Raw genomic sequence first — 10,490 nt, forward strand, 5'->3', positions numbered from 1 at the left:
CAATTTTCTGGTGCGTAGGGTGCCAAGACTGCCACGGGATGTAGTTGTAGGAGTTAAGAGGCTTTTGGTGGCAATGTATGTCCAGAATTCCTGTAGAGTAGAAAGAAGGCCCCTTAAAGAATTGAATGTCCAAAATAAAAGCTTCATGTACGGAGATAAAGGGAGTGATCTTAATGTGCTCCTAGAGGGGATGCCCGTAGTCAAGGAGAAGATTTTTAAGGCTAGAGGGGGGGCCATCCCAAACTTCAAAAGCACCGTCTATGAATCTCTTGAAGTAGAGGAGAGAAGGGGAAGAGATAAGGCTCCCTCCTTCCTCTAAGGAACATAAAAAGAGACAAGCATACACCACCGCAAAGTTCAAACCCATTGCGGTGCCTTTTACTTGATGCCAAAACTTCCCTTGAAAGGAGATGTAATGATGGTTGAGAATGAGAGAGGCCAAAGAGAGGATGAAGTTAGCTTTTGGATAAGGAAAATGACCCTGGATAGAGTTTCTAAGTGCAAAGAGCCCATCTTGGATAGGGATGCTCAGGTAGAGTGACTCTACGTCAAAGGTAAAGAGAGTAATGTGAGGAGAGAATGTGATAGCGGCCAAGTCTAGGATGAGAGAATGAGAGTCCTGGAGGTGTTGTTTCTTGGCAAGGAGTATGGGAAAAAGTTGCACATGCAGCCACTTGGAGGCATTCTCCAAGGTATATCCCTTGTAGGAACAAATAGGGCAGCCTACAAGGGTAGGTTTATGGATTTTGGGCAAAAGGAAGAAGGGACAACGTTGGGAGAAGATTGAGAGGAGGAGAGGATGTAGGATCTTTCTTTGGAAGGAAGGAGATGAAAGTGAGAAACAATGGAAAGAAGAGTCGATTGAACAAAAGGTAGAGGAGGTGAAGAGATAGGAGAGTAAGTGAGAGGGTCTAAGAGGTGGCGCAAGGCTTCTTTATTGTACCAAGATTGGGAGAGGATGACGGGGCCAAGGTTTTTATCAGCAGGCTTGATTATAATTTTACGATCATTTTTAAGAGAGCAAACAGCTTTTAGTATGAGGGGTTTGGTAAAAAAAGGGGAAGAATGGCTAAGGAGAGGTTTTAAAAGGGAGAGAGCATCCTCAAAAGAAAGTCGTAGGGTGGTGGAGTGAGAAGGCGGGTTCCAAGAGGGATTGGGAATAGAAAAAGACGGAGGGGGAAGAAGTGTGTTATTTTTAGAAGTGGAAGAAGAGAGAGGGAGTGAATTTTTGAAAAATATTTGGAGTTGTAAGCTTCTCTCAAGATTAGTATACGCCTCGAGTATTGAAGAGGAAAGTGGAGGAGGGGAGGGGGGAATGTAGTTGAGTCCTAGACCCAAAATTTTGCGTTCTGCAGAGGAGAGGGGGCGATTAGCCAAGTTGTGAAAGGAGAAGTTGGTTACTTTATTTTCAAGAGAGAAGATAGTTTGCTTACTTAAGGCCAAGATTTTGTAGAGAGGTGGGTTGGTGAGGGGAAGCCAATATTTAAGCCTTTTTCTAGCACCAAGGTAAGAGAGAGGAAGAAAGGAGGAGTTACATGGAGGAGGGGTCCAAAGGTTAGGGAAGAGAGGGGTACGTGAGAAGAGCAAGTGGACCCAAGAAGAAGGGTACTCTACCCCTATTTCGTCCTCCTCCATTGCAAGTTTTTTGAACCTCTATGATTCTTGGGGAGGCTATGTTTTGGATGGGGATGGTGTGGGTGGGGAAAAGGGGTGGAGGAATTACAAGAGTTAAGAGGATAATTGGGTGTTTTCAAGAGGGGCGGCACAAAGGTGGGGTTGGGAGAGGGGGAAGGGTTAGGGGGAAGTTTACAAGGGGTGGAAGAGAGGATCCCCGAGGCGAAAGATTTGGGTTTTTTGTAAGGTTGATGTAGGGCCCCTTCATGAGAGGTTCTAGCCAAAGGGAGAGGTTTTTTATTGTGGTTAACAGGATGCGAGGCTTTATGGTGGGGCGGCCTTTTTGGGGGAGGTGAGAGAAGGTTTTTCATTTGTGTGGTGACCTCATGGTGCACTAATTCTCCTACCATTTCCTCCTTTGGTAGAGACTTCGCTTCCTCCAAAATAGTGGCTTGTGCTCTCTTCCTAGCACTATGAGCCACCGAGTTTAGGGAGGAGGCCAAATGGGTTTGGAGGATGGCATTTTGAAGTAGAGCATCAAACTCATGAAGCGATGAAAGCTTCCAAGAGAGGAGTTGATTGGCCCATGTTGAAGGTTGGACTCTTGGAAAGGAGACGGAAGAAAGCTTCTTAGTTACGTCCAAGAGCCTTTCTTCTACAAGGTCGCGGTACGAATCAAAGCTTTTTTGAAGGTTGTTGATAAGAACACTTTGGGCAAGGATGTAGGCTTGGGTGCAATCCAATTGAAATTGGATATTGAGGGAACCTCAACCAAGCAAAAACAAACGGTGCTCTTTGTTGCGCTAATAAGACTAGGCTAGGTTGAGCCACTTGCACACTTGGTGTGGCTTTGCTTTTGCAAAGACAAACTTGCAGCAGCAATCGATCTGCATGCTGGACTAGCAACCCCGCAAATCTTGCCTATGATGACTCAAAATTTGCACTCAAAGGAGTTTAGTAGAGAAGTCAAAAGTGAGACTTCTCAACTGCAATTTGATTTTGAGAATGAGGTGAGGAGAAGCACGTGGAACACTTAAAAGTGTTGCTGCAAAATTACACTCGCCAAGAGAAGAAGGAACCAGTTCAATTTAGTACTCACAATTTTGACAATGAGGTGAGGAGAAGCACGCGGGACACTTAAAAGTGTTGCTGGAAAATTGCACTCACCAAGAGAAGAAGGAACCAGTTCAAGCCAAATATTTAGTACTCACAACTTGAGTCATTTGAGCTATATCACCTCACCATTTTCCTTGATGCCTTTACCCCTCAAAAGGTAGTATGTTAAACCTTAAAAATAGCACTTTGTGAAAAATTTGCCTAGCTCATTAGACACCTTTTAGACCACCAAATGGCTTGATGTCATGTTGTGTGCTTTCTCCACACACTCCCACTAAGAGATAAGAGAGCTTACTTTAAGATAAATGGAGTGATTAAGTATGGCAAACATTGAGGCAATCACAAGTTTTACACACATTTTGTACTCTCCTGATGCCCAAATCAAGTGTGTCATAGCTTAGCAAGAAGCCCTTCTCAAGATCTCCTTTTATTAAACACATATGCTTATAATAACACTAGTTAAGTGTATCTATCTTCACTATGGCTTTGATTACATTGTGAATACCATGGATCCAAGAGAGCTAGGGTAGATGATTCCCAATCATAATGCATAAGTGAGAGAGATGGGTGTGGAATGTGACTCAAGCAAATTAGGTTCCGAGATAGATTAGCCTGGACTCATAAACATGATCTTGAGTTAAATGCAAGTGATATCAATCCATAAGAAGCATTGCATTTCATGTACACAAACTTGGATGATCTTTCATTGAGAAATGGGCCTCCTTTATACCAATCCATACATAGTTACATTCCATGTGGATTTTATGACCTTTCTTCTCCTTCACTCTCCATTGGACACACCATAATCTTCAACAGACTCCAGGGCTTCATTCCATGTGACACCCCACAAGCAGTGTCTCCAAGATTACACCAAAGGTAATTTTGGGTATGCATACTTGGGAGATGATGAAGCTTGTGAAATTGTTGGAAAAGGTACAATTTCTATCAAAATTGCAAATGGAAATGAATGGTAGCTCAAGGATGTTATGCATGTTCCCTCTCTTTGCGGAAACTTTATCTCTATAGGTCAATTGGATGATGAAGGTCACAATATTGCATTCGGAAACAAACATTGGAAGGTATCAAAAGAATCTTTGGTGGTTTTGCAAAAGAAAATAAAATGGATACACTATACTTGTGTATGGTAAGTGTGCAATCTTTAATTTTGTGCAACATCTATGAAAGTTAATGGTGCAATGTGGCACTATCAGCTTGGGCATATGAGTGCCAAAGGAAAGCAAATTTTTCAATCAAAGAATCTTCTACCAGGTTTGAAAGAAGTGGACTTGGAATTCTGTGAGGATTGTGTTTACGATAAACAAAAGAGGGTAAAATTTCCAAAATTAAGAAATGAAAGAAAAACTAAAAAGCTTGAGTTAGCTCATTCTGATGTATGGGGTCCTACGAGTACACCATCCCTTGGTGGTTTGTTGAACTATGTAATGTCCATAGATGACACAACTAGAAAACATGGGTTTACGCAATAAAAAATAAATCCAATGTATCCTCCATATTTCAAAGGTGGAAAGCATTTGTCGACAATGAAGTAGGTACCAAGATTAAATGTCTTAGATTAGACAATGGACACGAGTATTGCAGCCAAGATTTTGTGCTAGCAATGGAATTTAGAGGCAAAAGACAACCCCAAGGACACCCCAACAAAATGGAGTTTTGGAAAGGATGAGCAAGAAAATAATGAAGCAAGCTCAAAGCATGCGGTTACATGCAGGCTTGTCGCTTGAGCTTTGGGTGGAGGCAGTAAGTACATTTGTGTACTTGATAAACCAGTTACCCTCAACAGCATCGGATGAAGGAATTCCAGAAGAGGCATGGACAAGTAAACCAATGAATTATGCATTTTTGAAAGTATTTGGATGTGAGGTTTATGCACATAAATAGAAATCTAAGGTCAAAGCTAGATGCAAAGTAAAACAAGTGTTTCTTCATTGGCTATGGAGAAGCAAACTTTGGGTATCGCCTATGGGATCTTGAAGATGGTAAAATCTTTAAGAGTAGGGATATAATTATCAACAAACATGATCTGTACAAAGATTACTTTAAAAGAAAACAAAGAAAAAGGTATAGCTGATGAGTACATGGAGCTTGAGGATAATGAAGACTCTGCAATAATGTCAACCAGATGAGAAACCTCAACCTATGCCCCATAGAACTATGAGAGTAAGTAGATCTCCAGAGAAGTTCATTCCTAGAGATGCAACACGGATCCAAAGAAGAATGAGCGAAGAGCATGCAAACAAAGATGGACTCATTGAATTGCAAAACAAATGGGTCTAAAGATAAAGGAAGAAGAAGGTGGGAAGAAGAGGTACAAGTCCCAAGCTTGTAGTAAAGGGGTTTTCTCAAAAGTAAGGTATTAACTTCAATGAAATATTTTATCCTATTGTTAAAATGAATTCCATTAGGCTTGTCTTAAGCCTCGTGGTGACTTATGACTCGAATCTTGAGAAAATGGATGTAAATATGATGTTTCCTCATGACGACATGGAGAAGGAGATTTACATGCTTCAACCAAAGGGGTATGAAGAAAAGGATAACGAGAAAATAGTTTGCATGTTAAAGAAGAGATTGTATGATCTAAATCAAGTGTCAATACAGATGGATGTTGGATCATGGATTTAGAAGATGCATTTTAGATGTACATGAAGAAATTGGGAGACATGAAATTTATCATCCTAATGTTGTATGTTGATGACATGCTAATTGCAAGTGCTAACATGCATGATATTAGAGACCTAAAAGAGGATTTGTCTAAATCTTTTTTCAATGAAATATTTAGGTGCTGCAAAGAAAACACTTGATATGATAATATCGAGGGATAGGATGAAGAAGAAACCAAAGCTATCTCAAGAGGATTGCATCAAGAAGACACTAGAAAGGTTTGCAATGAAAAATGAAAAACCGGTTTCTGCACCTTTGGCTAGTCAGTTTAAACTAACCAAGGATATGTGTCCAAAGACACAAGAGGAGATAGTTTATATGTCTACAGCTCCATAAGTTGTAGTGGTAGGTTCTTAAATGTATGCTATGGTCTAGACAAGGCCAAATATTGCACATGTAGTGGGAGTTATGAGTAGGTTCATGGATAATCCAGGTAAAGAGCATTGACAAGCTATGAAATGGATACTTGGGTATCTAAAGGGGGCAACCACAAATGCTTTGTGTTTTGGAGGCATTGATATTTTCTTACAAGGGTATGATGATGCAAATATGGCAGGTGACAAAGATACTCAAAGGAGCACTATTGGCTACATCTTCACGATTGGAGGCACAATAGTAAATTGGGATTCAAAGTTGTAGAAAGTGGTGTCACTTTCTACTATGGAAGCAGAATATGTATATCTAATGGAAGCTAGCAAGGAGATTCTTTGGCTTCACATATTTTAGGAGAATCTTGGATACAAGCAAGACAATTGTGTCTTCTACAATGACAATCAAAGTGCCCTTCACCTTGCAAATAATTCAACTTTTCACTCAAGGACGAAGCATATAGAGGTGAGATATCACTTTATAAGTACTCTTTTGGAAGACAGGCAGCTAAAGCTTGGAAAGGTGCACAAAAGTGAGAATCCTATAGACAAGGAGAAGTTGATATTTTTCTCATATTCAATTGACATTCAAGAATAAGAAGCTACAATAAAAAGCATTCATAGGTTTGGTGTGGAGATCAGTCTTCAAGTGGGAGATTCTTAAGTGTGGAGCTTGATTCACCCCTTGTAATTTTGTTCTCAAAACGCACATTTGTAAGTCCCCCATTATGAAGAGAAGCATCATGCGTGAGAAAAAATCACTCATTGGAAAACCAAAAACTCACAAAAATATTCCTTTTTGACAAAATATTGTAGCCGGACGACGGCAAATACTGATCAGAAAACGTCGATTGGTTGGTTGGCCGGTGGTTGGAAGTCTATGGCCGGTAGCCAAATTCAATGGCCAGTGGCCAACAATAAATGATTGGTGGTTGATTTTTAGGGGGACTTGTCTACCCAAGGGCAGCTACACATGGATGCACAAGAGAGTTCTGCTTGAACTTGTCTACACAAAGGTGGGTACACATTGTTGTCTCTCATGAGAGAGGAAAAGTCATTTTGGCCTATAAAAGGAGGCCTCTTCTACACACATAATGGCTGTATGGTGAAAATTTTGTGAGAGGTGGTGTAAGAGAGTGGAGCAAGGTGGGAGGTACATTAAGGATTGTTAATCCCTTTGTAACCTACTTCAAGTTTGAAGTGCAAATCCATTGAGTGGTTGCTTATCCATGGACATCGCCCATACTTGGGTGAACCAAGTATATCGTGTTCTCTCTCTCTCTCTCTCTCTCTCTCTCTCTCTCTCTCTCTCTCTCTCTCTCTCTCTCGTCTCTCTTGTGTGTGAAAATTCTCTCTCCTTATTAAGTAAGCCACTCTAATCTCTACTTAGCTACTCTTTAATTCCCAACACAACCTAGTATAGTCCACTTGACCGGTATCAAGTTGTCTGGCTTGTAGGCAGGCATAAAGAATGAAGAGCAAGACGAGAAAGAGGAGGAGTTAGCACCTCTTATCAGAAGATTCAAGAGGAAAATTGTTCAACAAACTCCAACAAAAAGTGATGAAAAAAGCGACAAGGGTCCCACGGATGAACCTAAGGATCACCGTCGGAGGAAAGTGCTCATGACACGAAAACCAAAGAGGATAAGAAAAGAGCAACCAAAGGCAAGAAGAATATGGATAAAGAGCTAGTCAAAAGGAATATGGATAAAGAGCTAGTCAAAAGGGCATGAGTGCCCCACTTGTGATCATTGAAGAACCAGCACAATGAGAAGCTTGGCTCCAAAGAGAGAAAGAGGCATTTGACAGAGAAAGAGGGCTCAAAGCGGATTCTAAAGAATTCTAGCAATTGAACCCCCAAAAGCTACACAAAGTGATCGTGACACGAAAACCAAAAAAGAGAAGAAAAGAGTGTCCAAAGGCAAGAAGAAGATGGATAAAAGGCTAGCCAAAACGGCACGAATGTCCCCCACCTATGATCATTGAAGAACTAGCACAACGGTGTCGTGCTATGGCACATACATAGTGGGAACAAATGCTAGGAGATTTATTTTGTGACTTTTTAGATGCATAAGTATATTTTTCATAATGTAAATATAAATGTCCAAGTATAAGGATAAGCTTTTTATCTTATCCTAGTATTTATCTCAAGGGTAACATACTTTTACTTCACCGTTAGAAAATATTGTGGGTAAAAGCGTCAATAGTTGTTCCCCTTCAACGTGGGGAAAAAAGGATTGGTAATTTCTTTCTGCTATCTCATTATCATCTCATACTCTTGATAGATCCTATAGCTAGTGTGATTCCATATTTTAAAAAATCTATGTATTTTCATATATTTTTTCATATTCCTTTTCTATATCTACTAGGAAGGTATCAAATCCTAGTGGGACACTAGCTTGCGAGTGTGTTTATTTGCGAGCTTTTTGATTTTAGATTTAGAGCTCTTCTAACAACACAAAAGAATTATTCCAAAACAAAGACATCATAATATTATACATAACAAAAAACATCTATAATCTTGTAACAAATTGGCTTAAGATTTTGAGTCTCTTTTAACGATACACACTAAAAACATGTACAAGTTTCCAAAAGCCCTAGTTTTGAGCTTGTACAATCGTCTAGATAGATACCACAAAGCATGCTTCTCTTACTAAAAGGAATTCAAATAAAGTCTCATGTGTCTAGAAAAGCTACTCCACATCTAATATATAAGAGAAATCTCCTTTAATGCATACCTCTACAGGACATTCTCTAAAATTTAGGTTCACTACACCACATGCTTTATCTTGCGAGTTTTCCCTAATACAAATGCAAGGTCTCTAGGAGTTAGTGCAAGTTGATGAATGACCATGTGCTCTTTTGATTGAAGCCCTAGAATATGCACATACACATAACATAGTACATGTGCTTACATGCCAAAAACACTTTTATGTGTAGATTCTCTCTTTTGAAAATCGGGATAGGTGCAACTAGGTTCTACCTTAATGTGTACATCATAATAACTCTCTGTCAATACCCAAAAAACTATGTGTTGTTCACTTTCTAGTTTTTCGTCCAAGACTGTTGCAACCATACTTGCAGTTGACTCCAATCTCTTTTGTGCTTCTTTGGAAATACCATGTCTCCACTTATACTTCCTGCTATACTGGAGCCTCCTTGTGTAAGAGCAGCATTTGTATTGTTCATGCGTCGTAGTGGTGTTGCAAAATTTGCAAATTGAAATCCACTTTGTACCAAGCTATCACTCTGTTCCTTTGATAAGTTTGTTCCAATATCCACTTGCCAGAAAGTAGGAACGACATGTGAGAATTTAACTTGCCTCTGTACTTTTTGTGCGTGGCCTACTTCATAATTGCATAACCATATCCACTGTGCCAATTGTCTTGTGTTTAAAAGTTCTCTCAAACCAAAAATAGGTATTAGGGAGCAACCATTCCACTTGACGGCTGTGTAATTTGTTACCACAACTTTTCTTCCCTACCATTCCAAAATATTTCCTCATGCAATTGTCTGGCATCCTTCGTAAAGTCCACTCTTCGCAGGCAAATTCAGCCTCTTGAATACACCTTGCTGAATTCGCCCTAGGCTGCACTGGAATGCTCTCTCCTGCTTCACTATCTGTGAAAACATATACTTCTTCATTATCCTCTCTATCAAAATGTATACTCCGTGGTCTCCCTCTGGTTTTGCGTTGTCTTGCTTCCACTACATATCCAGGTTTATATGAGCTTGTACTGACTGCACTTGTTTTATTCTTCCGTTGTATTGTCTCTTTGTCACCTTCCATCATAGGCTTCTCATACAAAGGACTACCATCAACCAAGCCTTTTAATGTACTCGCAAAATGAGTTGGATTTGGAGATTCTCTACGTTTGGAACTGACCATCATTGCCTCTATGGAAGGGCCCGTTTTGATGTATCTGTATGTGGTGTATCCCAATCTTTTTGCACATTGAATATATGCATTCAAAACGTCACTGAGACATGCATCATAAAGTGAGATTTTATGTTTACCACCTTCACCTACCAGCCAACTAGCATGGATGCTCTCTGACAAGTTTATACTTGGAATTTGATCTTTGTCCTATGGACTCTTATTGACCTATAAATACAAAATGATTAAAACCATATAAATGTAAATCTTTGTTTTCATGTATTTTTAATAAGAACCAAAAAATGATTGATATACTATTGTCTCAGTGCTTCCCCAATGGGCAATCCGTTGCTCCCACCAATTAAATCATCTCTCTAAAGCCTTTATATTATCCCCTGTCACATATTTCACCCACCATTCTCGCATTGTGGAATCTATAGGGGAGGCCTCATTTGTAGTCTTTGCTAAGCACCATACTTCACACATTTCAATGTGATGCATTTGTCTATCTGTAACAACATGTTTTTTTGTGTGTTTCAGTAGACTCTGCTCCCAATCGGAAAGACACAAGTGCTCCCTTCCCTCCATTACATTATTCCATCCTCCATTATATACAACTCGTATTGCCAACCAATTAGCCCCCGCGGCATCAGACATAAATCCAGTAAAGTCTGTTGGTTCATGCCCACACCTCTCCATAACTATGTTTAAATTTCTCCAAAACAAGATTTGTGTTTCTTTGTCTTCTTCTTTACATCCACATATTGCAATCACCTGCAATGCTCGCATGATGTACACATAGAACAAATAAGTAATAAAAGGTGTCTTATATCAAA

This window comes from Adiantum capillus-veneris, chromosome 27 (assembly GCF_014529385.1).
Source record: "Adiantum capillus-veneris isolate H3 chromosome 27, ASM1452938v2, whole genome shotgun sequence".
NCBI lineage: Eukaryota > Viridiplantae > Streptophyta > Polypodiopsida > Polypodiales > Pteridaceae > Adiantum > Adiantum capillus-veneris.